The following is a 27,483-nucleotide window of genomic DNA, read 5'->3' on the forward strand; positions in this document are numbered from 1 at the left end:
CTGGTGGACGCAGAGAGCATTAAAGTTCGAGACAAGAAAAAGAGGTGTCTTGTGCCTTCGTGGCAACATGATGCACGAAAAAGTGAAGAGAGGAGCTTTGAGCGAAATGCTGCTTACCACCCGCTTACTGCAAAAGCACACGAGCTGTTTCGAGCCGGAATCGAACCAGCAACCTAAGGATGACTTTGACTTTGTATTCCACTACAGTCCTCTGCTCTACCAGCTGAGCTATCGAAGGGAAGCGGCAAAGGTGCTTTTGTTTGCCGATAGTTTGCCGTGCGCATTTTGACGCTTCTGGCCTGGCGGAGTCACGTGCGCGTCATCGGTACCTGCTCGTGCCGCAGCGTTGGTGGGACTGTGAGCTGCCAGCTACTCTCCACAGCCTGGATAACGCGTCTGACTACAAATCAGAAGATTGTAGGTTTGACTCCTATCTGGCTCGGAGTTTTTTGCAAACAGCGCGTTATAAATGTAAACACCTTGCAAGATGCCCTACATGGCAGCGCTGCCTGGCCGCTTGCATGGCAAGTGCCTTCTCAGTGCAGCAGGCAGCACGTCAGTCTCCTAATGCGAAGATACTGAGTTGAATCTTCGGAGAAGGCGTCAGTGCTGGCAAAGTCGTTTCTTGGGTTTCTCTCACCTTTGCTGGATGTGAAAAGCAAGAAATCTTGCTGACGACATGGCAGAAAAAGATTTGCTGTCCGTTTTTCCCGTCTGACAGGGGTTCAGTGACGCGAGAGCCCATTTCGTTCTGAATAATTGCTCTAAGCCAAAAGGAAAGTGGAGAATGCGGGCATCGATCCCGCTACCTCTCACATGCTAAGCGAGCGCTCTACCATTTGAGCTAATTCCCCAGTCGCTTTATGTATGGTGCTTTAGTTTGCTCCTCAGTAGCCTCTTCGCACTCGCCGCCACGCTGCTCCGCGACCGGCAGAGAAATCCTGCTTGAGGATCGGCCCACTCCTTGACTTCATTAAATACTTTGCTCCAATCGGCGTTGCCGAGCAGCAGTAGGACGTGAAGCCACAGCAACGATGAAAGAAGCCGAGAAGATCCCGAGACTGCGGCAGGGAAGCGAGGTGAGCGGAAAGTGGCGGCCGTCCCGAGCGTGAGGGAGCAGCCGAGAGCGCTGTCTGGCTGATAGACGACTTCTTTTGCCTGAAAGTGAGTGCTGAGTGTTTCAAAGTGTTGCTGCTCAATGGCACTCCCTGCTGGTGAGCAGACACAAATGCTCAAGCAAAACAGCTGTGTGCTGGTGGACGCAGAGAGCATTAAAGTTCGAGACAAGAAAAAGAGGTGTCTTGTGCCTTCGTGGCAACATGATGCACTATAAAGTGAAGAGAGGAGCTTTGAGCGAAATGCTGCTTACCACCCGCTTACTGCAAAAGCACGCGAGCTCCTTCGAGCCGGAATTGAACCAGCGACCTAAGGATGACTTTGCTTTATATTCCACTACAGTCCTCCGCTCTACCAGCTGAGCTATCGAAGGGAAGCGGCAAAGGTGCTTTTGTTTGCCGATAGTTTGCCGTGCGCATTTTGACGCTTCTGGCCTGGCGGAGTCACGTGCGCGTCATCGGTACCTGCTCGTGCCGCAGCGTTGGTGGGACTGTGAGCTGCCAGCTACTCTCCACAGCCTGGATAACACGTCTGACTACAAATCAGAAGATTGTAGGTTTGACTCCTATCTGGCTCGGAGTTTTTTGCAAACAGCGCGTTATAAATGTAAACACCTTGCAAGATGCCCTACATGGCAGCGCTGCCTGGCCGCTTGCATGGCAAGTGCCTTCTCAGCGCAGCAGGCAGCACGTCAGTCTCCTAATGCGAAGATCCTGAGTTGAATCTTCGGAGAAGGCGTCAGTGCTGGCAAAGTCGTTTTTTGGGTTTCTCTCACCTTTGCTGGATGTGAAAAGCAAGAAATCTTGCTGACGACATGGCAGAAAAAGATTTGCTGTCCGTTTTTCCCGTCTGACAGGGGTTCAGTGACGCGAGAGCCCATTTCGTTGTGAATAATTGCTCTAAGCCAAAAGGAAAGTGGAGAAGGCAGGCATCGATCCCGCTACCTCTCACATGCTAAGCGAGAGCTCTACCATTTGAGCTAATTCCCCAGTCGCTTTACATATGGTGCTTTAGTTTGCTCCTCAGTAGCCTCTTCGCACTCGCCGCCACGCTGCTCCGCGACCGGCAGAGAAATCCTGCTTGAGGATCGGCCCACTCCTTGACTTCATTAAATACTTTGCTCCAATCGGCGTTGCCGAGCAGCAGTAGGACGTGAAGCCACAGCAACGATGAAAGAAGCCGAGAAGATCCCGAGACTGCGGCAGGGAAGCGAGGTGAGCGGAAAGTGGCGGCCGTCCCGAGCGTGAGGGAGCAGCCGAGAGCGCTGTCTGGCTGATAGACGACTTCTTTTGCCTGAAAGTGAGTGCTGAGTGTTTCAAAGTGTTGCTGCTCAATGGCACTCCCTGCTGGTGAGCAGACACAAATGCTCAAGCAAAACAGCTGTGTGCTGGTGGACGCAGAGAGCATTAAAGTTCGAGACAAGAAAAAGAGGTGTCTTGTGCCTTCGTGGCAACATGATGCACTATAAAGTGAAGAGAGGAGCTTTGAGCGAAATGCTGCTTACCACCCGCTTACTGCAAAAGCACGCGAGCTCCTTCGAGCCGGAATTGAACCAGCGACCTAAGGATGACTTTGCTTTATATTCCACTATAGTCTTCCGCTCTACCAGCTGAGCTATCGAAGGGAAGCGGCAAAAGTGCTTTTGTTTGCCGATAGTTTGCCGTGCGCATTTTGACGCTTCTGGCCTGGCGGAGTCACGTGCGCGTCATCGGTACCTGCTCGTGCCGCAGCGTTGGTGGGACTGTGAGCTGCCAGCTACTCTCCACAGCCTGGATAACACGTCTGACTACAAATCAGAAGATTGTAGGTTTGACTCCTATCTGGCTCGGAGTTTTTTGCAAACAGCGCGTTATAAATGTAAACACCTTGCAAGATGCCCTACATGGCAGCGCTGCCTGGCCGCTTGCATGGCAAGTGCCTTCTCAGCGCAGCAGGCAGCACGTCAGTCTCCTAATGCGAAGATCCTGAGTTGAATCTTCGGAGAAGGCGTCAGTGCTGGCAAAGTCGTTTTTTGGGCTTCTCTCACCTTTGCTGGATGTGAAAAGCAAGAAATCTTGCTGACGACATGGCAGAAAAAGATTTGCTGTCCGTTTTTCCCGTCTGACAGGGGTTCAGTGACGCGAGAGCCCATTTCGTTCTGAATAATTGCTCTAAGCCAAAAGGAAAGTGGAGAATGCGGGCATCGATCCCGCTACCTCTCACATGCTAAGCGAGCGCTCTACCATTTGAGCTAATTCCCCGGTCGCTTTGTGCATGGTGCGTTAGTTTGCTCCTCAGTAGCCTCTTCGCACTCGCCGCCACGCTGCTCCGCGACCGGCAGAGAAATCCTGCTTGAGGATCGGCCCACTCCTTGACTTCATTAAATACTTTGCTCCAATCGGCGTTGCCGAGCAGCAGTAGGACGTGAAGCCACAGCAACGATGAAAGAAGCCGAGAAGATCCCGAGACTGCGGCAGGGAAGCGAGGTGAGCGGAAAGTGGCGGCCGTCCCGAGCGTGAGGGGGCAGCCGAGAGCGCTGTCTGACTGATAGACGACTTCTTTTGCCTGAAAGTGAGTGCTGAGTGTTTCAAAGTGTTGCTGCTCAATGGCACTCCCTGCTGGTGAGCAGACACAAATGCTCAAGCAAAACAGCTGTGTGCTGGTGGACGCAGAGAGCATTAAAGTTCGAGACAAGAAAAAGAGGTGTCTTGTGCCTTCGTGGCAACATGATGCACGAAAAAGTGAAGAGAGGAGCTTTGAGCGAAATGCTGCTTACCACCCGCTTACTGCAAAAGCACGCGAGCTCCTTCGAGCCGGAATTGAACCAGCGACCTAAGGATGACTTTGCTTTATATTCCACTACAGTCCTCCGCTCTACCAGCTGAGCTATCGAAGGGAAGCGGCAAAGGTGCTTTTGTTTGCCGATAGTTTGCCGTGCGCATTTTGACGCTTCTGGCCTGGCGGAGTCACGTGCGCGTCATCGGTACCTGCTCGTGCCGCAGCGTTGGTGGGACTGTGAGCTGCCAGCTACTCTCCACAGCCTGGATAACACGTCTGACTACAAATCAGAAGATTGTAGGTTTGACTCCTATCTGGCTCGGAGTTTTTTGCAAACAGCGCGTTATAAATGTAAACACCTTGCAAGATGCCCTACATGGCAGCGCTGCCTGGCCGCTTGCATGGCAAGTGCCTTCTCAGCGCAGCAGGCAGCACGTCAGTCTCCTAATGCGAAGATCCTGAGTTGAATCTTCGGAGAAGGCGTCAGTGCTGGCAAAGTCGTTTTTTGGGCTTCTCTCACCTTTGCTGGATGTGAAAAGCAAGAAATCTTGCTGACGACATGGCAGAAAAAGATTTGCTGTCCGTTTTTCCCGTCTGACAGGGGTTCAGTGACGCGAGAGCCCATTTCGTTCTGAATAATTGCTCGAAGCCAAAAGGAAAGTGGAGAATGCGGGCATCGATCCCGCTACCTCTCACATGCTAAGCGAGCGCTCTACCATTTGAGCTAATTCCCCGGTCGCTTTGTGCATGGTGCGTTAGTTTGCTCCTCAGTAGCCTCTTCGCACTCGCCGCCACGCTGCTCCGCGACCGGCAGAGAAATCCTGCTTGAGGATCGGCCCACTCCTTGACTTCATTAAATACTTTGCTCCAATCGGCGTTGCCGAGCAGCAGTAGGACGTGAAGCCACAGCAACGATGAAAGAAGCCGAGAAGATCCCGAGACTGCGGCAGGGAAGCGAGGTGAGCGGAAAGTGGCGGCCGTCCCGAGCGTGAGGTGGCAGCCGAGAGCGCTGTCTGACTGATAGACGACTTCTTTTGCCTGAAAGTGAGTGCTGAGTGTTTCAAAGTGTTGCTGCTCAATGGCACTCCCTGCTGGTGAGCAGACACAAATGCTCAAGCAAAACAGCTGTGTGCTGGTGGACGCAGAGAGCATTAAAGTTCGAGACAAGAAAAAGAGGTGTCTTGGGCCTTCGTGGCAACATGATGCACGAAAAAGTGAAGAGAGGAGCTTTGAGCGAAATGCTGCTTACCACCCGCTTACTGCAAAAGCACGCGAGCTGTTTCGAGCCGGAATCGAACCAGCAACCTAAGGATGACTTTGACTTTGTATTCCACTACAGTCCTCTGCTCTACCAGCTGAGCTATCGAAGGGATGCGGCAAAGGTGCTTTTGTTTGCCGATAGTTTGCCGTGCGCATTTTGACGCTTCTGGCCTGGCGGAGTCACGTGCGCGTCATCGGTACCTGCTCGTGCCGCAGCGTTGGTGGGACTGTGAGCTGCCAGCTACTCTCCACAGCCTGGATAACGCGTCTGACTACAAATCAGAAGATTGTAGGTTTGACTCCTATCTGGCTCGGAGTTTTTTGCAAACAGCGCGTTATAAATGTAAACACCTTGCAAGATGCCCTACATGGCAGCGCTGCCTGGCCGCTTGCATGGCAAGTGCCTTCTCAGTGCACCAGGCAGCACGTCAGTCTCCTAATGCGAAGATACTGAGTTGAATCTTCGGAGAAGGCGTCAGTGCTGGCAAAGTCGTTTCTTGGGTTTCTCTCACCTTTGCTGGATGTGAAAAGCAAGAAATCTTGCTGACGACATGGCAGAAAAAGATTTGCTGTCCGTTTTTCCCGTCTGACAGGGGTTCAGTGACGCGAGAGCCCATTTCGTTCTGAATAATTGCTCTAAGCCAAAAGGAAAGTGGAGAATGCGGGCATCGATCCCGCTACCTCTCACATGCTAAGCGAGCGCTCTACCATTTGAGCTAATTCCCCAGTCGCTTTATGTATGGTGCTTTAGTTTGCTCCTCAGTAGCCTCTTCGCACTCGCCGCCACGCTGCTCCGCGACCGGCAGAGAAATCCTGCTTGAGGATCGGCCCACTCCTTGACTTCATTAAATACTTTGCTCCAATCGGCGTTGCCGAGCAGCAGTAGGACGTGAAGCCACAGCAACGATGAAAGAAGCCGAGAAGATCCCGAGACTGCGGCAGGGAAGCGAGGTGAGCGGAAAGTGGCGGCCGTCCCGAGCGTGAGGGAGCAGCCGAGAGCGCTGTCTGGCTGATAGACGACTTCTTTTGCCTGAAAGTGAGTGCTGAGTGTTTCAAAGTGTTGCTGCTCAATGGCACTCCCTGCTGGTGAGCAGACACAAATGCTCAAGCAAAACAGCTGTGTGCTGGTGGACGCAGAGAGCATTAAAGTTCGAGACAAGAAAAAGAGGTGTCTTGTGCCTTCGTGGCAACATGATGCACTATAAAGTGAAGAGAGGAGCTTTGAGCGAAATGCTGCTTACCACCCGCTTACTGCAAAAGCACGCGAGCTCCTTCGAGCCGGAATTGAACCAGCGACCTAAGGATGACTTTGCTTTATATTCCACTACAGTCCTCCGCTCTACCAGCTGAGCTATCGAAGGGAAGCGGCAAAGGTGCTTTTGTTTGCCGATAGTTTGCCGTGCGCATTTTGACGCTTCTGGCCTGGCGGAGTCACGTGCGCGTCATCGGTACCTGCTCGTGCCGCAGCGTTGGTGGGACTGTGAGCTGCCAGCTACTCTCCACAGCCTGGATAACACGTCTGACTACAAATCAGAAGATTGTAGGTTTGACTCCTATCTGGCTCGGAGTTTTTTGCAAACAGCGCGTTATAAATGTAAACACCTTGCAAGATGCCCTACATGGCAGCGCTGCCTGGCCGCTTGCATGGCAAGTGCCTTCTCAGCGCAGCAGGCAGCACGTCAGTCTCCTAATGCGAAGATCCTGAGTTGAATCTTCGGAGAAGGCGTCAGTGCTGGCAAAGTCGTTTTTTGGGTTTCTCTCACCTTTGCTGGATGTGAAAAGCAAGAAATCTTGCTGACGACATGGCAGAAAAAGATTTGCTGTCCGTTTTTCCCGTCTGACAGGGGTTCAGTGACGCGAGAGCCCATTTCGTTCTGAATAATTGCTCTAAGCCAAAAGGAAAGTGGAGAAGGCAGGCATCGATCCCGCTACCTCTCACATGCTAAGCGAGCGCTCTACCATTTGAGCTAATTCCCCAGTCGCTTTACGTATGGTGCTTTAGTTTGCTCCTCAGTAGCCTCTTCGCACTCGCCGCCACGCTGCTCCGCGACCGGCAGAGAAATCCTGCTTGAGGATCGGCCCACTCCTTGACTTCATTAAATACTTTGCTCCAATCGGCGTTGCCGAGCAGCAGTAGGACGTGAAGCCACAGCAACGATGAAAGAAGCCGAGAAGATCCCGAGACTGCGGCAGGGAAGCGAGGTGAGCGGAAAGTGGCGGCCGTCCCGAGCGTGAGGGAGCAGCCGAGAGCGCTGTCTGGCTGATAGACGACTTCTTTTGCCTGAAAGTGAGTGCTGAGTGTTTCAAAGTGTTGCTGCTCAATGGCACTCCCTGCTGGTGAGCAGACACAAATGCTCAAGCAAAACAGCTGTGTGCTGGTGGACGCAGAGAGCATTAAAGTTCGAGACAAGAAAAAGAGGTGTCTTGTGCCTTCGTGGCAACATGATGCACTATAAAGTGAAGAGAGGAGCTTTGAGCGAAATGCTGCTTACCACCCGCTTACTGCAAAAGCACGCGAGCTCCTTCGAGCCGGAATTGAACCAGCGACCTAAGGATGACTTTGCTTTATATTCCACTACAGTCTTCCGCTCTACCAGCTGAGCTATCGAAGGGAAGCGGCAAAAGTGCTTTTGTTTGCCGATAGTTTGCCGTGCGCATTTTGACGCTTCTGGCCTGGCGGAGTCACGTGCGCGTCATCGGTACCTGCTCGTGCCGCAGCGTTGGTGGGACTGTGAGCTGCCAGCTACTCTCCACAGCCTGGATAACACGTCTGACTACAAATCAGAAGATTGTAGGTTTGACTCCTATCTGGCTGGAGTTTTTTGCAAACAGCGCGTTATAAATGTAAACACCTTGCAAGATGCCCTACATGGCAGCGCTGCCTGGCCGCTTGCATGGCAAGTGCCTTCTCAGCGCAGCAGGCAGCACGTCAGTCTCCTAATGCGAAGATCCTGAGTTGAATCTTCGGAGAAGGCGTCAGTGCTGGCAAAGTCGTTTTTTGGGCTTCTCTCACCTTTGCTGGATGTGAAAAGCAAGAAATCTTGCTGACGACATGGCAGAAAAAGATTTGCTGTCCGTTTTTCCCGTCTGACAGGGGTTCAGTGACGCGAGAGCCCATTTCGTTCTGAATAATTGCTCTAAGCCAAAAGGAAAGTGGAGAATGCGGGCATCGATCCCGCTACCTCTCACATGCTAAGCGAGCGCTCTACCATTTGAGCTAATTCCCCAGTCGCTTTATGTATGGTGCTTTAGTTTGCTCCTCAGTAGCCTCTTCGCACTCGCCGCCACGCTGCTCCGCGACCGGCAGAGAAATCCTGCTTGAGGATCGGCCCACTCCTTGACTTCATTAAATACTTTGTTCCAATCGGCGTTGCCGAGCAGCAGTAGGACGTGAAGCCACAGCAACGATGAAAGAAGCCGAGAAGATCCCGAGACTGCGGCAGGGAAGCGAGGTGAGCGGAAAGTGGCGGCCGTCCCGAGCGTGAGGGAGCAGCCGAGAGCGCTGTCTGGCTGATAGACGACTTCTTTTGCCTGAAAGTGAGTGCTGAGTGTTTCAAAGTGTTGCTGCTCAATGGCACTCCCTGCTGGTGAGCAGACACAAATGCTCAAGCAAAACAGCTGTGTGCTGGTGGACGCAGAGAGCATTAAAGTTCGAGACAAGAAAAAGAGGTGTCTTGTGCCTTCGTGGCAACATGATGCTCTATAAAGTGAAGAGAGGAGCTTTGAGCGAAATGCTGCTTACCACCCGCTTACTGCAAAAGCACGCGAGCTCCTTCGAGCCGGAATTGAACCAGCGACCTAAGGATGACTTTGCTTTATATTCCACTACAGTCCTCCGCTCTACCAGCTGAGCTATCGAAGGGAAGCGCCAAAGATGCTTTTGTTTGCCGATAGTTTGCCGTGCGCATTTTGACGCTTCTGGCCTGGCGGAGTCACGTGCGCGTCATCGGTACCTGCTCGTGCCGCAGCGTTGGTGGGACTGTGAGCTGCCAGCTACTCTCCACAGCCTGGATAACACGTCTGACTACAAATCAGAAGATTGTAGGTTTGACTCCTATCTGGCTCGGAGTTTTTTGCAAACAGCGCGTTATAAATGTAAACACCTTGCAAGATGCCCTACATGGCAGCGCTGCCTGGCCGCTTGCATGGCAAGTGCCTTCTCAGCGCAGCAGGCAGCACGTCAGTCTCCTAATGCGAAGATCCTGAGTTGAATCTTCGGAGAAGGCGTCAGTGCTGGCAAAGTCGTTTTTTGGGCTTCTCTCACCTTTGCTGGATGTGAAAAGCAAGAAATCTTGCTGACGACATGGCAGAAAAAGATTTGCTGTCCGTTTTTCCCGTCTGACAGGGGTTCAGTGACGCGAGAGCCCATTTCGTTCTGAATAATTGCTCTAAGCCAAAAGGAAAGTGGAGAATGCGGGCATCGATCCCGCTACCTCTCACATGCTAAGCGAGCGCTCTACCATTTGAGCTAATTCCCCGGTCGCTTTGCGCATGGTGCGTTAGTTTGCTCCTCAGTAGCCTCTTCGCACTCGCCGCCACGCTGCTCCGCGACCGGCAGAGAAATCCTGCTTGAGGATCGGCCCACTCCTTGACTTCATTAAATACTTTGCTCCAATCGGCGTTGCCGAGCAGCAGTAGGACGTGAAGCCACAGCAACGATGAAAGAAGCCGAGAAGATCCCGAGACTGCGGCAGGGAAGCGAGGTGAGCGGAAAGTGGCGGCCGTCCCGAGCGTGAGGGGGCAGCCGAGAGCGCTGTCTGACTGATAGACGACTTCTTTTGCCTGAAAGTGAGTGCTGAGTGTTTCAAAGTGTTGCTGCTCAGTCGCACTCCCTGCTGGTGAGCAGACACAAATGCTCAAGCAAAACAGCTGTGTGCTGGTGGACGCAGAGAGCATTAAAGTTCGAGACAAGAAAAAGAGGTGTCTTGTGCCTTCGTGGCAACATGATGCACTATAAAGTGAAGAGAGGAGCTTTGAGCGAAATGCTGCTTACCACCCGCTTACTGCAAAAGCACGCGAGCTGTTTCGAGCCGGAATTGAACCAGCGACCTAAGGATGACTTTGACTTTGTATTCCACTACAGTCCTCCGCTCTACCTGCTGAGCTATCGAAGGGAAGCGGCAAAGGTGCTTTTGTTTGCCGATAGTTTGCCGTGCGCATTTTGACGCTTCTGGCCTGGCGGAGTCACGTGCGCGTCATCGGTACCTGCTCGTGCCGCAGCGTTGGTGGGACTGTGAGCTGCCAGCTACTCTCCACAGCCTGGATAACGCGTCTGACTACAAATCAGAAGATTGTAGGTTTGACTCCTATCTGGCTCGGAGTTTTTTGCAAACAGCGCGTTATAAATGTAAACACCTTGCAAGATGCCCTACATGGCAGCGCTGCCTGGCCGCTTGCATGGCAAGTGCCTTCTCAGCGCAGCAGGCAGCACGTCAGTCTCCTAATGCGAAGATCCTGAGTTGAATCTTCGGAGAAGGCGTCAGTGCTTTCAAAGTCGTTTTTTGGGCTTCTCTCACCTTTGCTGGATGTGAAAAGCAAGAAATCTTGCTGACGACATGGCAGAAAAAGATTTGCTGTCCGTTTTTCCCGTCTGACAGGGGTTCAGTGACGCGAGAGCCCATTTCGTTCTGAATAATTGCTCTAAGCCAAAAGGAAAGTGGAGAATGCGGGCATCGATCCCGCTACCTCTCACATGCTAAGCGAGCGCTCTACCATTTGAGCTAATTCCCCAGTCGCTTTATGTATGGTGCTTTAGTTTGCTCCTCAGTAGCCTCTTCGCACTCGCCGCCACGCTGCTCCGCGACCGGCAGAGAAATCCTGCTTGAGGATCGGCCCACTCCTTGACTTCATTAAATACTTTGCTCCAATCGGCGTTGCCGAGCAGCAGTAGGACGTGAAGCCACAGCAACGATGAAAGAAGCCGAGAAGATCCCGAGACTGCGGCAGGGAAGCGAGGTGAGCGGAAAGTGGCGGCCGTCCCGAGCGTGAGGGGGCAGCCGAGAGCGCTGTCTGACTGATAGACGACTTCTTTTGCCTGAAAGTGAGTGCTGAGTGTTTCAAAGTGTTGCTGCTCAATGGCACTCCCTGCTGGTGAGCAGACACAAATGCTCAAGCAAAACAGCTGTGTGCTGGTGGACGCAGAGAGCATTAAAGTTCGAGACAAGAAAAAGAGGTGTCTTGTGCCTTCGTGGCAACATGATGCACTATAAAGTGAAGAGAGGAGCTTTGAGCGAAATGCTGCTTACCACCCGCTTACTGCAAAAGCACACGAGCTGTTTCGAGCCGGAATTGAACCAGCGACCTAAGGATGACTTTGACTTTGCATTCCACTACAGTCCTCCGCTCTACCAGCTGAGCTATCGAAGGGAAGCGGCAAAGGTGCTTTTGTTTGCCGATAGTTTGCCGTGCGCATTTTGACGCTTCTGGCCTGGCGGAGTCACGTGCGCGTCATCGGTACCTGCTCGTGCCGCAGCGTTGGTGGGACTGTGAGCTGCCAGCTACTCTCCACAGCCTGGATAACACGTCTGACTACAAATCAGAAGATTGTAGGTTTGACTCCTATCTGGCTCGGAGTTTTTTGCAAACAGCGCGTTATAAATGTAAACACCTTGCAAGATGCCCTACATGGCAGCGCTGCCTGGCCGCTTGCATGGCAAGTGCCTTCTCAGCGCAGCAGGCAGCACGTCAGTCTCCTAATGCGAAGATCCTGAGTTGAATCTTCGGAGAAGGCGTCAGTGCTGGCAAAGTCGTTTTTTGGGCTTCTCTCACCTTTGCTGGATGTGAAAAGCAAGAAATCTTGCTGACGACATGGCAGAAAAAGATTTGCTGTCCGTTTTTCCCGTCTGACAGGGGTTCAGTGACGCGAGAGCCCATTTCGTTCTGAATAATTGCTCGAAGCCAAAAGGAAAGTGGAGAATGCGGGCATCGATCCCGCTACCTCTCACATGCTAAGCGAGCGCTCTACCATTTGAGCTAATTCCCCGGTCGCTTTGTGCATGGTGCGTTAGTTTGCTCCTCAGTAGCCTCTTCGCACTCGCCGCCACGCTGCTCCGCGACCGGCAGAGAAATCCTGCTTGAGGATCGGCCCACTCCTTGACTTCATTAAATACTTTGCTCCAATCGGCGTTGCCGAGCAGCAGTAGGACGTGAAGCCACAGCAACGATGAAAGAAGCCGAGAAGATCCCGAGACTGCGGCAGGGAAGCGAGGTGAGCGGAAAGTGGCGGCCGTCCCGAGCGTGAGGTGGCAGCCGAGAGCGCTGTCTGACTGATAGACGACTTCTTTTGCCTGAAAGTGAGTGCTGAGTGTTTCAAAGTGTTGCTGCTCAATGGCACTCCCTGCTGGTGAGCAGACACAAATGCTCAAGCAAAACAGCTGTGTGCTGGTGGACGCAGAGAGCATTAAAGTTCGAGACAAGAAAAAGAGGTGTCTTGGGCCTTCGTGGCAACATGATGCACGAAAAAGTGAAGAGAGGAGCTTTGAGCGAAATGCTGCTTACCACCCGCTTACTGCAAAAGCACGCGAGCTGTTTCGAGCCGGAATCGAACCAGCAACCTAAGGATGACTTTGACTTTGTATTCCACTACAGTCCTCTGCTCTACCAGCTGAGCTATCGAAGGGATGCGGCAAAGGTGCTTTTGTTTGCCGATAGTTTGCCGTGCGCATTTTGACGCTTCTGGCCTGGCGGAGTCACGTGCGCGTCATCGGTACCTGCTCGTGCCGCAGCGTTGGTGGGACTGTGAGCTGCCAGCTACTCTCCACAGCCTGGATAACACGTCTGACTACAAATCAGAAGATTGTAGGTTTGACTCCTATCTGGCTCGGAGTTTTTTGCAAACAGCGCGTTATAAATGTAAACACCTTGCAAGATGCCCTACATGGCAGCGCTGCCTGGCCGCTTGCATGGCAAGTGCCTTCTCAGCGCAGCAGGCAGCACGTCAGTCTCCTAATGCGAAGATCCTGAGTTGAATCTTCGGAGAAGGCGTCAGTGCTGGCAAAGTCGTTTTTTGGGTTTCTCTCACCTTTGCTGGATGTGAAAAGCAAGAAATCTTGCTGACGACATGGCAGAAAAAGATTTGCTGTCCGTTTTTCCCGTCTGACAGGGGTTCAGTGACGCGAGAGCCCATTTCGTTCTGAATAATTGCTCTAAGCCAAAAGGAAAGTGGAGAAGGCAGGCATCGATCCCGCTACCTCTCACATGCTAAGCGAGCGCTCTACCATTTGAGCTAATTCCCCAGTCGCTTTACGTATGGTGCTTTAGTTTGCTCCTCAGTAGCCTCTTCGCACTCGCCGCCACGCTGCTCCGCGACCGGCAGAGAAATCCTGCTTGAGGATCGGCCCACTCCTTGACTTCATTAAATACTTTGCTCCAATCGGCGTTGCCGAGCAGCAGTAGGACGTGAAGCCACAGCAACGATGAAAGAAGCCGAGAAGATCCCGAGACTGCGGCAGGGAAGCGAGGTGAGCGGAAAGTGGCGGCCGTCCCGAGCGTGAGGGAGCAGCCGAGAGCGCTGTCTGGCTGATAGACGACTTCTTTTGCCTGAAAGTGAGTGCTGAGTGTTTCAAAGTGTTGCTGCTCAATGGCACTCCCTGCTGGTGAGCAGACACAAATGCTCAAGCAAAACAGCTGTGTGCTGGTGGACGCAGAGAGCATTAAAGTTCGAGACAAGAAAAAGAGGTGTCTTGTGCCTTCGTGGCAACATGATGCACTATAAAGTGAAGAGAGGAGCTTTGAGCGAAATGCTGCTTACCACCCGCTTACTGCAAAAGCACGCGAGCTCCTTCGAGCCGGAATTGAACCAGCGACCTAAGGATGACTTTGCTTTATATTCCACTACAGTCTTCCGCTCTACCAGCTGAGCTATCGAAGGGAAGCGGCAAAAGTGCTTTTGTTTGCCGATAGTTTGCCGTGCGCATTTTGACGCTTCTGGCCTGGCGGAGTCACGTGCGCGTCATCGGTACCTGCTCGTGCCGCAGCGTTGGTGGGACTGTGAGCTGCCAGCTACTCTCCACAGCCTGGATAACACGTCTGACTACAAATCAGAAGATTGTAGGTTTGACTCCTATCTGGCTGGAGTTTTTTGCAAACAGCGCGTTATAAATGTAAACACCTTGCAAGATGCCCTACATGGCAGCGCTGCCTGGCCGCTTGCATGGCAAGTGCCTTCTCAGCGCAGCAGGCAGCACGTCAGTCTCCTAATGCGAAGATCCTGAGTTGAATCTTCGGAGAAGGCGTCAGTGCTGGCAAAGTCGTTTTTTGGGCTTCTCTCACCTTTGCTGGATGTGAAAAGCAAGAAATCTTGCTGACGACATGGCAGAAAAAGATTTGCTGTCCGTTTTTCCCGTCTGACAGGGGTTCAGTGACGCGAGAGCCCATTTCGTTCTGAATAATTGCTCTAAGCCAAAAGGAAAGTGGAGAATGCGGGCATCGATCCCGCTACCTCTCACATGCTAAGCGAGCGCTCTACCATTTGAGCTAATTCCCCAGTCGCTTTATGTATGGTGCTTTAGTTTGCTCCTCAGTAGCCTCTTCGCACTCGCCGCCACGCTGCTCCGCGACCGGCAGAGAAATCCTGCTTGAGGATCGGCCCACTCCTTGACTTCATTAAATACTTTGTTCCAATCGGCGTTGCCGAGCAGCAGTAGGACGTGAAGCCACAGCAACGATGAAAGAAGCCGAGAAGATCCCGAGACTGCGGCAGGGAAGCGAGGTGAGCGGAAAGTGGCGGCCGTCCCGAGCGTGAGGGAGCAGCCGAGAGCGCTGTCTGGCTGATAGACGACTTCTTTTGCCTGAAAGTGAGTGCTGAGTGTTTCAAAGTGTTGCTGCTCAATGGCACTCCCTGCTGGTGAGCAGACACAAATGCTCAAGCAAAACAGCTGTGTGCTGGTGGACGCAGAGAGCATTAAAGTTCGAGACAAGAAAAAGAGGTGTCTTGTGCCTTCGTGGCAACATGATGCTCTATAAAGTGAAGAGAGGAGCTTTGAGCGAAATGCTGCTTACCACCCGCTTACTGCAAAAGCACGCGAGCTCCTTCGAGCCGGAATTGAACCAGCGACCTAAGGATGACTTTGCTTTATATTCCACTACAGTCCTCCGCTCTACCAGCTGAGCTATCGAAGGGAAGCGCCAAAGATGCTTTTGTTTGCCGATAGTTTGCCGTGCGCATTTTGACGCTTCTGGCCTGGCGGAGTCACGTGCGCGTCATCGGTACCTGCTCGTGCCGCAGCGTTGGTGGGACTGTGAGCTGCCAGCTACTCTCCACAGCCTGGATAACACGTCTGACTACAAATCAGAAGATTGTAGGTTTGACTCCTATCTGGCTCGGAGTTTTTTGCAAACAGCGCGTTATAAATGTAAACACCTTGCAAGATGCCCTACATGGCAGCGCTGCCTGGCCGCTTGCATGGCAAGTGCCTTCTCAGCGCAGCAGGCAGCACGTCAGTCTCCTAATGCGAAGATCCTGAGTTGAATCTTCGGAGAAGGCGTCAGTGCTGGCAAAGTCGTTTTTTGGGCTTCTCTCACCTTTGCTGGATGTGAAAAGCAAGAAATCTTGCTGACGACATGGCAGAAAAAGATTTGCTGTCCGTTTTTCCCGTCTGACAGGGGTTCAGTGACGCGAGAGCCCATTTCGTTCTGAATAATTGCTCTAAGCCAAAAGGAAAGTGGAGAATGCGGGCATCGATCCCGCTACCTCTCACATGCTAAGCGAGCGCTCTACCATTTGAGCTAATTCCCCGGTCGCTTTGCGCATGGTGCGTTAGTTTGCTCCTCAGTAGCCTCTTCGCACTCGCCGCCACGCTGCTCCGCGACCGGCAGAGAAATCCTGCTTGAGGATCGGCCCACTCCTTGACTTCATTAAATACTTTGCTCCAATCGGCGTTGCCGAGCAGCAGTAGGACGTGAAGCCACAGCAACGATGAAAGAAGCCGAGAAGATCCCGAGACTGCGGCAGGGAAGCGAGGTGAGCGGAAAGTGGCGGCCGTCCCGAGCGTGAGGGGGCAGCCGAGAGCGCTGTCTGACTGATAGACGACTTCTTTTGCCTGAAAGTGAGTGCTGAGTGTTTCAAAGTGTTGCTGCTCAGTCGCACTCCCTGCTGGTGAGCAGACACAAATGCTCAAGCAAAACAGCTGTGTGCTGGTGGACGCAGAGAGCATTAAAGTTCGAGACAAGAAAAAGAGGTGTCTTGTGCCTTCGTGGCAACATGATGCACTATAAAGTGAAGAGAGGAGCTTTGAGCGAAATGCTGCTTACCACCCGCTTACTGCAAAAGCACGCGAGCTGTTTCGAGCCGGAATTGAACCAGCGACCTAAGGATGACTTTGACTTTGTATTCCACTACAGTCCTCCGCTCTACCTGCTGAGCTATCGAAGGGAAGCGGCAAAGGTGCTTTTGTTTGCCGATAGTTTGCCGTGCGCATTTTGACGCTTCTGGCCTGGCGGAGTCACGTGCGCGTCATCGGTACCTGCTCGTGCCGCAGCGTTGGTGGGACTGTGAGCTGCCAGCTACTCTCCACAGCCTGGATAACACGTCTGACTACAAATCAGAAGATTGTAGGTTTGACTCCTATCTGGCTCGGAGTTTTTTGCAAACAGCGCGTTATAAATGTAAACACCTTGCAAGATGCCCTACATGGCAGCGCTGCCTGGCCGCTTGCATGGCAAGTGCCTTCTCAGCGCAGCAGGCAGCACGTCAGTCTCCTAATGCGAAGATCCTGAGTTGAATCTTCGGAGAAGGCGTCAGTGCTGGCAAAGTCGTTTTTTGGGCTTCTCTCACCTTTGCTGGATGTGAAAAGCAAGAAATCTTGCTGACGACATGGCAGAAAAAGATTTGCTGTCCGTTTTTCCCGTCTGACAGGGGTTCAGTGACGCGAGAGCCCATTTCGTTCTGAATAATTGCTCTAAGCCAAAAGGAAAGTGGAGAATGCGGGCATCGATCCCGCTACCTCTCACATGCTAAGCGAGCGCTCTACCATTTGAGCTAATTCCCCAGTCACTTTATGTATGGTGCTTTAGTTTGCTCCTCAGTAGCCTCTTCGCACTCGCCGCCACGCTGCTCCGCGACCGGCAGAGAAATCCTGCTTGAGGATCGGCCCACTCCTTGACTTCATTAAATACTTTGCTCCAATCGGCGTTGCCGAGCAGCAGTAGGACGTGAAGCCACAGCAACGATGAAAGAAGCCGAGAAGATCCCGAGACTGCGGCAGGGAAGCGAGGTGAGCGGAAAGTGGCGGCCGTCCCGAGCGTGAGGGGGCAGCCGAGAGCGCTGTCTGACTGATAGACGACTTCTTTTGCCTGAAAGTGAGTGCTGAGTGTTTCAAAGTGTTGCTGCTCAATGGCACTCCCTGCTGGTGAGCAGACACAAATGCTCAAGCAAAACAGCTGTGTGCTGGTGGACGCAGAGAGCATTAAAGTTCGAGACAAGAAAAAGAGGTGTCTTGTGCCTTCGTGGCAACATGATGCACTATAAAGTGAAGAGAGGAGCTTTGAGCGAAATGCTGCTTACCACCCGCTTACTGCAAAAGCACGCGAGCTCCTTCGAGCCGGAATTGAACCAGCAACCTAAGGATGACTTTGACTTTGTATTCCACTACAGTCTTCTGCTTTACCAGCTGAGCTATCGAAGGGAAGCGGCAAAGGTGCTTTTGTTTGCCGATAGTTTGCCGTGCGCATTTTGACGCTTCTGGCCTGGCGGAGTCACGTGCGCGTCATCGGTACCTGCTCGTGCCGTAGCGTTGGTGGGACTGTGAGCTGCCAGCTACTCTCCACAGCCTGGATAACGCGTCTGACTACAAATCAGAAGATTGTAGGTTTGACTCCTATCTGGCTCGGAGTTTTTTGCAAACAGCGCGTTATAAATGTAAACACCTTGCAAGATGCCCTACATGGCAGCGCTGCCTGGCCGCTTGCATGGCAAGTGCCTTCTCAGCGCAGCAGGCAGCACGTCAGTCTCCTAATGCGAAGATCCTGAGTTGAATCTTCGGAGAAGGCGTCAGTGCTGGCAAAGTCGTTTTTTGGGTTTCTCTCACCTTTGCTGGATGTGAAAAGCAAGAAATCTTGCTGACGACATGGCAGAAAAAGATTTGCTGTCCGTTTTTCCCGTCTGACAGGGGTTCAGTGACGCGAGAGCCCATTTCGTTCTGAATAATTGCTCTAAGCCAAAAGGAAAGTGGAGAATGCGGGCATCGACCCCGCTACCTCTCACATGCTAAGCGAGCGCTCTACCATTTGAGCTAATTCCCCAGTCGCTTTACGTATGGTGCTTTAGTTTGCTCCTCAGTAGCCTCTTCGCACTCGCCGCCACGCTGCTCCGCGACCGGCAGAGAAATCCTGCTTGAGGATCGGCCCACTCCTTGACTTCATTAAATACTTTGCTCCAATCGGCGTTGCCGAGCAGCAGTAGGACGTGAAGCCACAGCAACGATGAAAGAAGCCGAGAAGATCCCGAGACTGCGGCAGGGAAGCGAGGTGAGCGGAAAGTGGCGGCCGTCCCGAGCGTGAGGGAGCAGCCGAGAGCGCTGTCTGGCTGATAGACGACTTCTTTTGCCTGAAAGTGAGTGCTGAGTGTTTCAAAGTGTTGCTGCTCAATGGCACTCCCTGCTGGTGAGCAGACACAAATGCTCAAGCAAAACAGCTGTGTGCTGGTGGACGCAGAGAGCATTAAAGTTCGAGACAAGAAAAAGAGGTGTCTTGTGCCTTCGTGGCAACATGATGCACTATAAAGTGAAGAGAGGAGCTTTGAGCGAAATGCTGCTTACCACCCGCTTACTGCAAAAGCACGCGAGCTCCTTCGAGCCGGAATTGAACCAGCGACCTAAGGATGACTTTGCTTTATATTCCACTACAGTCTTCCGCTCTACCAGCTGAGCTATCGAAGGGAAGCGGCAAAAGTGCTTTTGTTTGCCGATAGTTTGCCGTGCGCATTTTGACGCTTCTGGCCTGGCGGAGTCACGTGCGCGTCATCGGTACCTGCTCGTGCCGCAGCGTTGGTGGGACTGTGAGCTGCCAGCTACTCTCCACAGCCTGGATAACACGTCTGACTACAAATCAGAAGATTGTAGGTTTGACTCCTATCTGGCTCGGAGTTTTTTGCAAACAGCGCGTTATAAATGTAAACACCTTGCAAGATGCCCTACATGGCAGCGCTGCCTGGCCGCTTGCATGGCAAGTGCCTTCTCAGCGCAGCAGGCAGCACGTCAGTCTCCTAATGCGAAGATCCTGAGTTGAATCTTCGGAGAAGGCGTCAGTGCTGGCAAAGTCGTTTTTTGGGCTTCTCTCACCTTTGCTGGATGTGAAAAGCAAGAAATCTTGCTGACGACATGGCAGAAAAAGATTTGCTGTCCGTTTTTCCCGTCTGACAGGGGTTCAGTGACGCGAGAGCCCATTTCGTTCTGAATAATTGCTCTAAGCCAAAAGGAAAGTGGAGAATGCGGGCATCGATCCCGCTACCTCTCACATGCTAAGCGAGCGCTCTACCATTTGAGCTAATTCCCCAGTCGCTTTATGTATGGTGCTTTAGTTTGCTCCTCAGTAGCCTCTTCGCACTCGCCGCCACGCTGCTCCGCGACCGGCAGAGAAATCCTGCTTGAGGATCGGCCCACTCCTTGACTTCATTAAATACTTTGTTCCAATCGGCGTTGCCGAGCAGCAGTAGGACGTGAAGCCACAGCAACGATGAAAGAAGCCGAGAAGATCCCGAGACTGCGGCAGGGAAGCGAGGTGAGCGGAAAGTGGCGGCCGTCCCGAGCGTGAGGGAGCAGCCGAGAGCGCTGTCTGGCTGATAGACGACTTCTTTTGCCTGAAAGTGAGTGCTGAGTGTTTCAAAGTGTTGCTGCTCAATGGCACTCCCTGCTGGTGAGCAGACACAAATGCTCAAGCAAAACAGCTGTGTGCTGGTGGACGCAGAGAGCATTAAAGTTCGAGACAAGAAAAAGAGGTGTCTTGTGCCTTCGTGGCAACATGATGCTCTATAAAGTGAAGAGAGGAGCTTTGAGCGAAATGCTGCTTACCACCCGCTTACTGCAAAAGCACGCGAGCTCCTTCGAGCCGGAATTGAACCAGCGACCTAAGGATGACTTTGCTTTATATTCCACTACAGTCCTCCGCTCTACCAGCTGAGCTATCGAAGGGAAGCGCCAAAGATGCTTTTGTTTGCCGATAGTTTGCCGTGCGCATTTTGACGCTTCTGGCCTGGCGGAGTCACGTGCGCGTCATCGGTACCTGCTCGTGCCGCAGCGTTGGTGGGACTGTGAGCTGCCAGCTACTCTCCACAGCCTGGATAACACGTCTGACTACAAATCAGAAGATTGTAGGTTTGACTCCTATCTGGCTCGGAGTTTTTTGCAAACAGCGCGTTATAAATGTAAACACCTTGCAAGATGCCCTACATGGCAGCGCTGCCTGGCCGCTTGCATGGCAAGTGCCTTCTCAGCGCAGCAGGCAGCACGTCAGTCTCCTAATGCGAAGATCCTGAGTTGAATCTTCGGAGAAGGCGTCAGTGCTGGCAAAGTCGTTTTTTGGGCTTCTCTCACCTTTGCTGGATGTGAAAAGCAAGAAATCTTGCTGACGACATGGCAGAAAAAGATTTGCTGTCCGTTTTTCCCGTCTGACAGGGGTTCAGTGACGCGAGAGCCCATTTCGTTCTGAATAATTGCTCTAAGCCAAAAGGAAAGTGGAGAATGCGGGCATCGATCCCGCTACCTCTCACATGCTAAGCGAGCGCTCTACCATTTGAGCTAATTCCCCGGTCGCTTTGCGCATGGTGCGTTAGTTTGCTCCTCAGTAGCCTCTTCGCACTCGCCGCCACGCTGCTCCGCGACCGGCAGAGAAATCCTGCTTGAGGATCGGCCCACTCCTTGACTTCATTAAATACTTTGCTCCAATCGGCGTTGCCGAGCAGCAGTAGGACGTGAAGCCACAGCAACGATGAAAGAAGCCGAGAAGATCCCGAGACTGCGGCAGGGAAGCGAGGTGAGCGGAAAGTGGCGGCCGTCCCGAGCGTGAGGGGGCAGCCGAGAGCGCTGTCTGACTGATAGACGACTTCTTTTGCCTGAAAGTGAGTGCTGAGTGTTTCAAAGTGTTGCTGCTCAGTCGCACTCCCTGCTGGTGAGCAGACACAAATGCTCAAGCAAAACAGCTGTGTGCTGGTGGACGCAGAGAGCATTAAAGTTCGAGACAAGAAAAAGAGGTGTCTTGTGCCTTCGTGGCAACATGATGCACTATAAAGTGAAGAGAGGAGCTTTGAGCGAAATGCTGCTTACCACCCGCTTACTGCAAAAGCACGCGAGCTGTTTCGAGCCGGAATTGAACCAGCGACCTAAGGATGACTTTGACTTTGTATTCCACTACAGTCCTCCGCTCTACCTGCTGAGCTATCGAAGGGAAGCGGCAAAGGTGCTTTTGTTTGCCGATAGTTTGCCGTGCGCATTTTGACGCTTCTGGCCTGGCGGAGTCACGTGCGCGTCATCGGTACCTGCTCGTGCCGCAGCGTTGGTGGGACTGTGAGCTGCCAGCTACTCTCCACAGCCTGGATAACGCGTCTGACTACAAATCAGAAGATTGTAGGTTTGACTCCTATCTGGCTCGGAGTTTTTTGCAAACAGCGCGTTATAAATGTAAACACCTTGCAAGATGCCCTACATGGCAGCGCTGCCTGGCCGCTTGCATGGCAAGTGCCTTCTCAGCGCAGCAGGCAGCACGTCAGTCTCCTAATGCGAAGATCCTGAGTTGAATCTTCGGAGAAGGCGTCAGTGCTTTCAAAGTCGTTTTTTGGGCTTCTCTCACCTTTGCTGGATGTGAAAAGCAAGAAATCTTGCTGACGACATGGCAGAAAAAGATTTGCTGTCCGTTTTTCCCGTCTGACAGGGGTTCAGTGACGCGAGAGCCCATTTCGTTCTGAATAATTGCTCTAAGCCAAAAGGAAAGTGGAGAATGCGGGCATCGATCCCGCTACCTCTCACATGCTAAGCGAGCGCTCTACCATTTGAGCTAATTCCCCAGTCGCTTTATGTATGGTGCTTTAGTTTGCTCCTCAGTAGCCTCTTCGCACTCGCCGCCACGCTGCTCCGCGACCGGCAGAGAAATCCTGCTTGAGGATCGGCCCACTCCTTGACTTCATTAAATACTTTGCTCCAATCGGCGTTGCCGAGCAGCAGTAGGACGTGAAGCCACAGCAACGATGAAAGAAGCCGAGAAGATCCCGAGACTGCGGCAGGGAAGCGAGGTGAGCGGAAAGTGGCGGCCGTCCCGAGCGTGAGGGGGCAGCCGAGAGCGCTGTCTGACTGATAGACGACTTCTTTTGCCTGAAAGTGAGTGCTGAGTGTTTCAAAGTGTTGCTGCTCAATGGCACTCCCTGCTGGTGAGCAGACACAAATGCTCAAGCAAAACAGCTGTGTGCTGGTGGACGCAGAGAGCATTAAAGTTCGAGACAAGAAAAAGAGGTGTCTTGTGCCTTCGTGGCAACATGATGCACTATAAAGTGAAGAGAGGAGCTTTGAGCGAAATGCTGCTTACCACCCGCTTACTGCAAAAGCACACGAGCTGTTTCGAGCCGGAATTGAACCAGCGACCTAAGGATGACTTTGACTTTGCATTCCACTACAGTCCTCCGCTCTACCAGCTGAGCTATCGAAGGGAAGCGGCAAAGGTGCTTTTGTTTGCCGATAGTTTGCCGTGCGCATTTTGACGCTTCTGGCCTGGCGGAGTCACGTGCGCGTCATCGGTACCTGCTCGTGCCGCAGCGTTGGTGGGACTGTGAGCTGCCAGCTACTCTCCACAGCCTGGATAACACGTCTGACTACAAATCAGAAGATTGTAGGTTTGACTCCTATCTGGCTCGGAGTTTTTTGCAAACAGCGCGTTATAAATGTAAACACCTTGCAAGATGCCCTACATGGCAGCGCTGCCTGGCCGCTTGCATGGCAAGTGCCTTCTCAGCGCAGCAGGCAGCACGTCAGTCTCCTAATGCGAAGATCCTGAGTTGAATCTTCGGAGAAGGCGTCAGTGCTGGCAAAGTCGTTTTTTGGGCTTCTCTCACCTTTGCTGGATGTGAAAAGCAAGAAATCTTGCTGACGACATGGCAGAAAAAGATTTGCTGTCCGTTTTTCCCGTCTGACAGGGGTTCAGTGACGCGAGAGCCCATTTCGTTCTGAATAATTGCTCTAAGCCAAAAGGAAAGTGGAGAATGCGGGCATCGATCCCGCTACCTCTCACATGCTAAGCGAGCGCTCTACCATTTGAGCTAATTCCCCAGTCACTTTATGTATGGTGCTTTAGTTTGCTCCTCAGTAGCCTCTTCGCACTCGCCGCCACGCTGCTCCGCGACCGGCAGAGAAATCCTGCTTGAGGATCGGCCCACTCCTTGACTTCATTAAATACTTTGCTCCAATCGGCGTTGCCGAGCAGCAGTAGGACGTGAAGCCACAGCAACGATGAAAGAAGCCGAGAAGATCCCGAGACTGCGGCAGGGAAGCGAGGTGAGCGGAAAGTGGCGGCCGTCCCGAGCGTGAGGGGGCAGCCGAGAGCGCTGTCTGACTGATAGACGACTTCTTTTGCCTGAAAGTGAGTGCTGAGTGTTTCAAAGTGTTGCTGCTCAATGGCACTCCCTGCTGGTGAGCAGACACAAATGCTCAAGCAAAACAGCTGTGTGCTGGTGGACGCAGAGAGCATTAAAGTTCGAGACAAGAAAAAGAGGTGTCTTGTGCCTTCGTGGCAACATGATGCACTATAAAGTGAAGAGAGGAGCTTTGAGCGAAATGCTGCTTACCACCCGCTTACTGCAAAAGCACGCGAGCTCCTTCGAGCCGGAATTGAACCAGCAACCTAAGGATGACTTTGACTTTGTATTCCACTACAGTCTTCTGCTTTACCAGCTGAGCTATCGAAGGGAAGCGGCAAAGGTGCTTTTGTTTGCCGATAGTTTGCCGTGCGCATTTTGACGCTTCTGGCCTGGCGGAGTCACGTGCGCGTCATCGGTACCTGCTCGTGCCGTAGCGTTGGTGGGACTGTGAGCTGCCAGCTACTCTCCACAGCCTGGATAACGCGTCTGACTACAAATCAGAAGATTGTAGGTTTGACTCCTATCTGGCTCGGAGTTTTTTGCAAACAGCGCGTTATAAATGTAAACACCTTGCAAGATGCCCTACATGGCAGCGCTGCCTGGCCGCTTGCATGGCAAGTGCCTTCTCAGCGCAGCAGGCAGCACGTCAGTCTCCTAATGCGAAGATCCTGAGTTGAATCTTCGGAGAAGGCGTCAGTGCTGGCAAAGTCGTTTTTTGGGTTTCTCTCACCTTTGCTGGATGTGAAAAGCAAGAAATCTTGCTGACGACATGGCAGAAAAAGATTTGCTGTCCGTTTTTCCCGTCTGACAGGGGTTCAGTGACGCGAGAGCCCATTTCGTTCTGAATAATTGCTCTAAGCCAAAAGGAAAGTGGAGAATGCGGGCATCGATCCCGCTACCTCTCACATGCTAAGCGAGCGCTCTACCATTTGAGCTAATTCCCCAGTCGCTTTATGTATGGTGCTTTAGTTTGCTCCTCAGTAGCCTCTTCGCACTCGCCGCCACACTGCTCCGCGACCGGCAGAGAAATCCTGCTTGAGGATCGGCCCACTCCTTGACTTCATTAAATACTTTGCTCCAATCGGCGTTGCCGAGCAGCAGTAGGACGTGAAGCCACAGCAACGATGAAAGAATCCGAGAAGATCCCGAGACTGCGGCAGGGAAGCGAGGTGAGCGGAAAGTGGCGGCCGTCCCGAGCGTGAGGGAGCAGCCGAGAGCGCTGTCTGGCTGATAGACGACTTCTTTTGCCTGAAAGTGAGTGCTGAGTGTTTCAAAGTGTTGCTGCTCAATGGCACTCCCTGCTGGTGAGCAGACACAAATGCTCAAGCAAAACAGCTGTGTGCTGGTGGACGCAGAGAGCATTAAAGTTCGAGACAAGAAAAAGAGGTGTCTTGTGCCTTCGTGGCAACATGATGCACTATAAAGTGAAGAGAGGAGCTTTGAGCGAAATGCTGCTTACCACCCGCTTACTGCAAAAGCACGCGAGCTCCTTCGAGCCGGAATTGAACCAGCGACCTAAGGATGACTTTGCTTTATATTCCACTACAGTCCTCCGCTCTACCAGCTGAGCTATCGAAGGGAAGCGGCAAAGGTGCTTTTGTTTGCCGATAGTTTGCCGTGCGCATTTTGACGCTTCTGGCCTGGCGGAGTCACGTGCGCGTCATCGGTACCTGCTCGTGCCGCAGCGTTGGTGGGACTGTGAGCTGCCAGCTACTCTCCACAGCCTGGATAACACGTCTGACTACAAATCAGAAGATTGTAGGTTTGACTCCTATCTGGCTCGGAGTTTTTTGCAAACAGCGCGTTATAAATGTAAACACCTTGCAAGATGCCCTACATGGCAGCGCTGCCTGGCCGCTTGCATGGCAAGTGCCTTCTCAGCGCAGCAGGCAGCACGTCAGTCTCCTAATGCGAAGATCCTGAGTTGAATCTTCGGAGAAGGCGTCAGTGCTGGCAAAGTCGTTTTTTGGGCTTCTCTCACCTTTGCTGGATGTGAAAAGCAAGAAATCTTGCTGACGACATGGCAGAAAAAGATTTGCTGTCCGTTTTTCCCGTCTGACAGGGGTTCAGTGACGCGAGAGCCCATTTCGTTCTGAATAATTGCTCTAAGCCAAAAGGAAAGTGGAGAAGGCAGGCATCGACCCCGCTACCTCTCACATGCTAAGCGAGCGCTCTACCATTTGAGCTAATTCCCCAGTCGCTTTACGTATGGTGCTTTAGTTTGCTCCTCAGTAGCCTCTTCGCACTCGCCGCCACGCTGCTCCGCGACCGGCAGAGAAATCCTGCTTGAGGATCGGCCCACTCCTTGACTTCATTAAATACTTTGCTCCAATCGGCGTTGCCGAGCAGCAGTAGGACGTGAAGCCACAGCAACGATGAAAGAAGCCGAGAAGATCCCGAGACTGCGGCAGGGAAGCGAGGTGAGCGGAAAGTGGCGGCCGTCCCGAGCGTGAGGGAGCAGCCGAGAGCGCTGTCTGGCTGATAGACGACTTCTTTTGCCTGAAAGTGAGTGCTGAGTGTTTCAAAGTGTTGCTGCTCAATGGCACTCCCTGCTGGTGAGCAGACACAAATGCTCAAGCAAAACAGCTGTGTGCTGGTGGACGCAGAGAGCATTAAAGTTCGAGACAAGAAAAAGAGGTGTCTTGTGCCTTCGTGGCAACATGATGCACTATAAAGTGAAGAGAGGAGCTTTGAGCGAAATGCTGCTTACCACCCGCTTACTGCAAAAGCACGCGAGCTCCTTCGAGCCGGAATTGAACCAGCGACCTAAGGATGACTTTGCTTTATATTCCACTACAGTCTTCCGCTCTACCAGCTGAGCTATCGAAGGGAAGCGGCAAAAGTGCTTTTGTTTGCCGATAGTTTGCCGTGCGCATTTTGACGCTTCTGGCCTGGCGGAGTCACGTGCGCGTCATCGGTACCTGCTCGTGCCGCAGCGTTGGTGGGACTGTGAGCTGCCAGCTACTCTCCACAGCCTGGATAACACGTCTGACTACAAATCAGAAGATTGTAGGTTTGACTCCTATCTGGCTCGGAGTTTTTTGCAAACAGCGCGTTATAAATGTAAACACCTTGCAAGATGCCCTACATGGCAGCGCTGCCTGGCCGCTTGCATGGCAAGTGCCTTCTCAGCGCAGCAGGCAGCACGTCAGTCTCCTAATGCGAAGATCCTGAGTTGAATCTTCGGAGAAGGCGTCAGTGCTGGCAAAGTCGTTTTTTGGGCTTCTCTCACCTTTGCTGGATGTGAAAAGCAAGAAATCTTGCTGACGACATGGCAGAAAAAGATTTGCTGTCCGTTTTTCCCGTCTGACAGGGGTTCAGTGACGCGAGAGCCCATTTCGTTCTGAATAATTGCTCTAAGCCAAAAGGAAAGTGGAGAATGCGGGCATCGATCCCGCTACCTCTCACATGCTAAGCGAGCGCTCTACCATTTGAGCTAATTCCCCGGTCGCTTTGTGCATGGTGCGTTAGTTTGCTCCTCAGTAGCCTCTTCGCACTCGCCGCCACGCTGCTCCGCGACCGGCAGAGAAATCCTGCTTGAGGATCGGCCCACTCCTTGACTTCATTAAATACTTTGCTCCAATCGGCGTTGCCGAGCAGCAGTAGGACGTGAAGCCACAGCAACGATGAAAGAAGCCGAGAAGATCCCGAGACTGCGGCAGGGAAGCGAGGTGAGCGGAAAGTGGCGGCCGTCCCGAGCGTGAGGGGGCAGCCGAGAGCGCTGTCTGACTGATAGACGACTTCTTTTGCCTGAAAGTGAGTGCTGAGTGTTTCAAAGTGTTGCTGCTCAATGGCAC

General features: G+C 52.6%; 8 non-coding genes across 8 annotated transcripts; all 8 read right to left on the reverse strand.

Moving 5' to 3' along the window:
- Window positions 1–1,397: 1,397 nt before the first annotated feature.
- Window positions 1,398–1,489, reverse strand: trnay-gua (transfer RNA tyrosine (anticodon GUA)). Its single transcript is given in 2 exon segments — window positions 1,398–1,433; window positions 1,453–1,489. It is a non-coding gene; the product is annotated as a tRNA-Tyr (tRNA).
- Window positions 1,490–2,648: 1,159 nt separating this feature from the next.
- Window positions 2,649–2,740, reverse strand: trnay-aua (transfer RNA tyrosine (anticodon AUA)). The gene is given in 2 exon segments: window positions 2,649–2,684; window positions 2,704–2,740. It is a non-coding gene; the product is annotated as a tRNA-Tyr (tRNA).
- Window positions 2,741–3,899: 1,159 nt separating this feature from the next.
- On the reverse strand, window positions 3,900–3,991 carry trnay-gua (transfer RNA tyrosine (anticodon GUA)). The gene is given in 2 exon segments: window positions 3,900–3,935; window positions 3,955–3,991. It is a non-coding gene; the product is annotated as a tRNA-Tyr (tRNA).
- A 2,411-nt stretch (window positions 3,992–6,402) lies between these two features.
- Window positions 6,403–6,494, reverse strand: trnay-gua (transfer RNA tyrosine (anticodon GUA)). Its single transcript is given in 2 exon segments — window positions 6,403–6,438; window positions 6,458–6,494. It is a non-coding gene; the product is annotated as a tRNA-Tyr (tRNA).
- Window positions 6,495–8,903: 2,409 nt separating this feature from the next.
- trnay-gua (transfer RNA tyrosine (anticodon GUA)) lies at window positions 8,904–8,995 on the reverse strand. The gene is given in 2 exon segments: window positions 8,904–8,939; window positions 8,959–8,995. It is a non-coding gene; the product is annotated as a tRNA-Tyr (tRNA).
- Window positions 8,996–15,160: 6,165 nt separating this feature from the next.
- On the reverse strand, window positions 15,161–15,252 carry trnay-gua (transfer RNA tyrosine (anticodon GUA)). The gene is given in 2 exon segments: window positions 15,161–15,196; window positions 15,216–15,252. It is a non-coding gene; the product is annotated as a tRNA-Tyr (tRNA).
- Window positions 15,253–20,166: 4,914 nt separating this feature from the next.
- On the reverse strand, window positions 20,167–20,258 carry trnay-gua (transfer RNA tyrosine (anticodon GUA)). Its single transcript is given in 2 exon segments — window positions 20,167–20,202; window positions 20,222–20,258. It is a non-coding gene; the product is annotated as a tRNA-Tyr (tRNA).
- A 4,915-nt stretch (window positions 20,259–25,173) lies between these two features.
- trnay-gua (transfer RNA tyrosine (anticodon GUA)) lies at window positions 25,174–25,265 on the reverse strand. Its single transcript is given in 2 exon segments — window positions 25,174–25,209; window positions 25,229–25,265. It is a non-coding gene; the product is annotated as a tRNA-Tyr (tRNA).
- Between the last annotated feature and the right edge of the window lie 2,218 nt (window positions 25,266–27,483).

This window comes from Somniosus microcephalus, unplaced genomic scaffold, assembly GCF_052327205.1.
Source record: "Somniosus microcephalus isolate GS21.2 unplaced genomic scaffold, FLI_Smic_1.0 scaffold63, whole genome shotgun sequence".
In the NCBI taxonomy this organism is placed as follows: domain Eukaryota; kingdom Metazoa; phylum Chordata; class Chondrichthyes; order Squaliformes; family Somniosidae; genus Somniosus; species Somniosus microcephalus.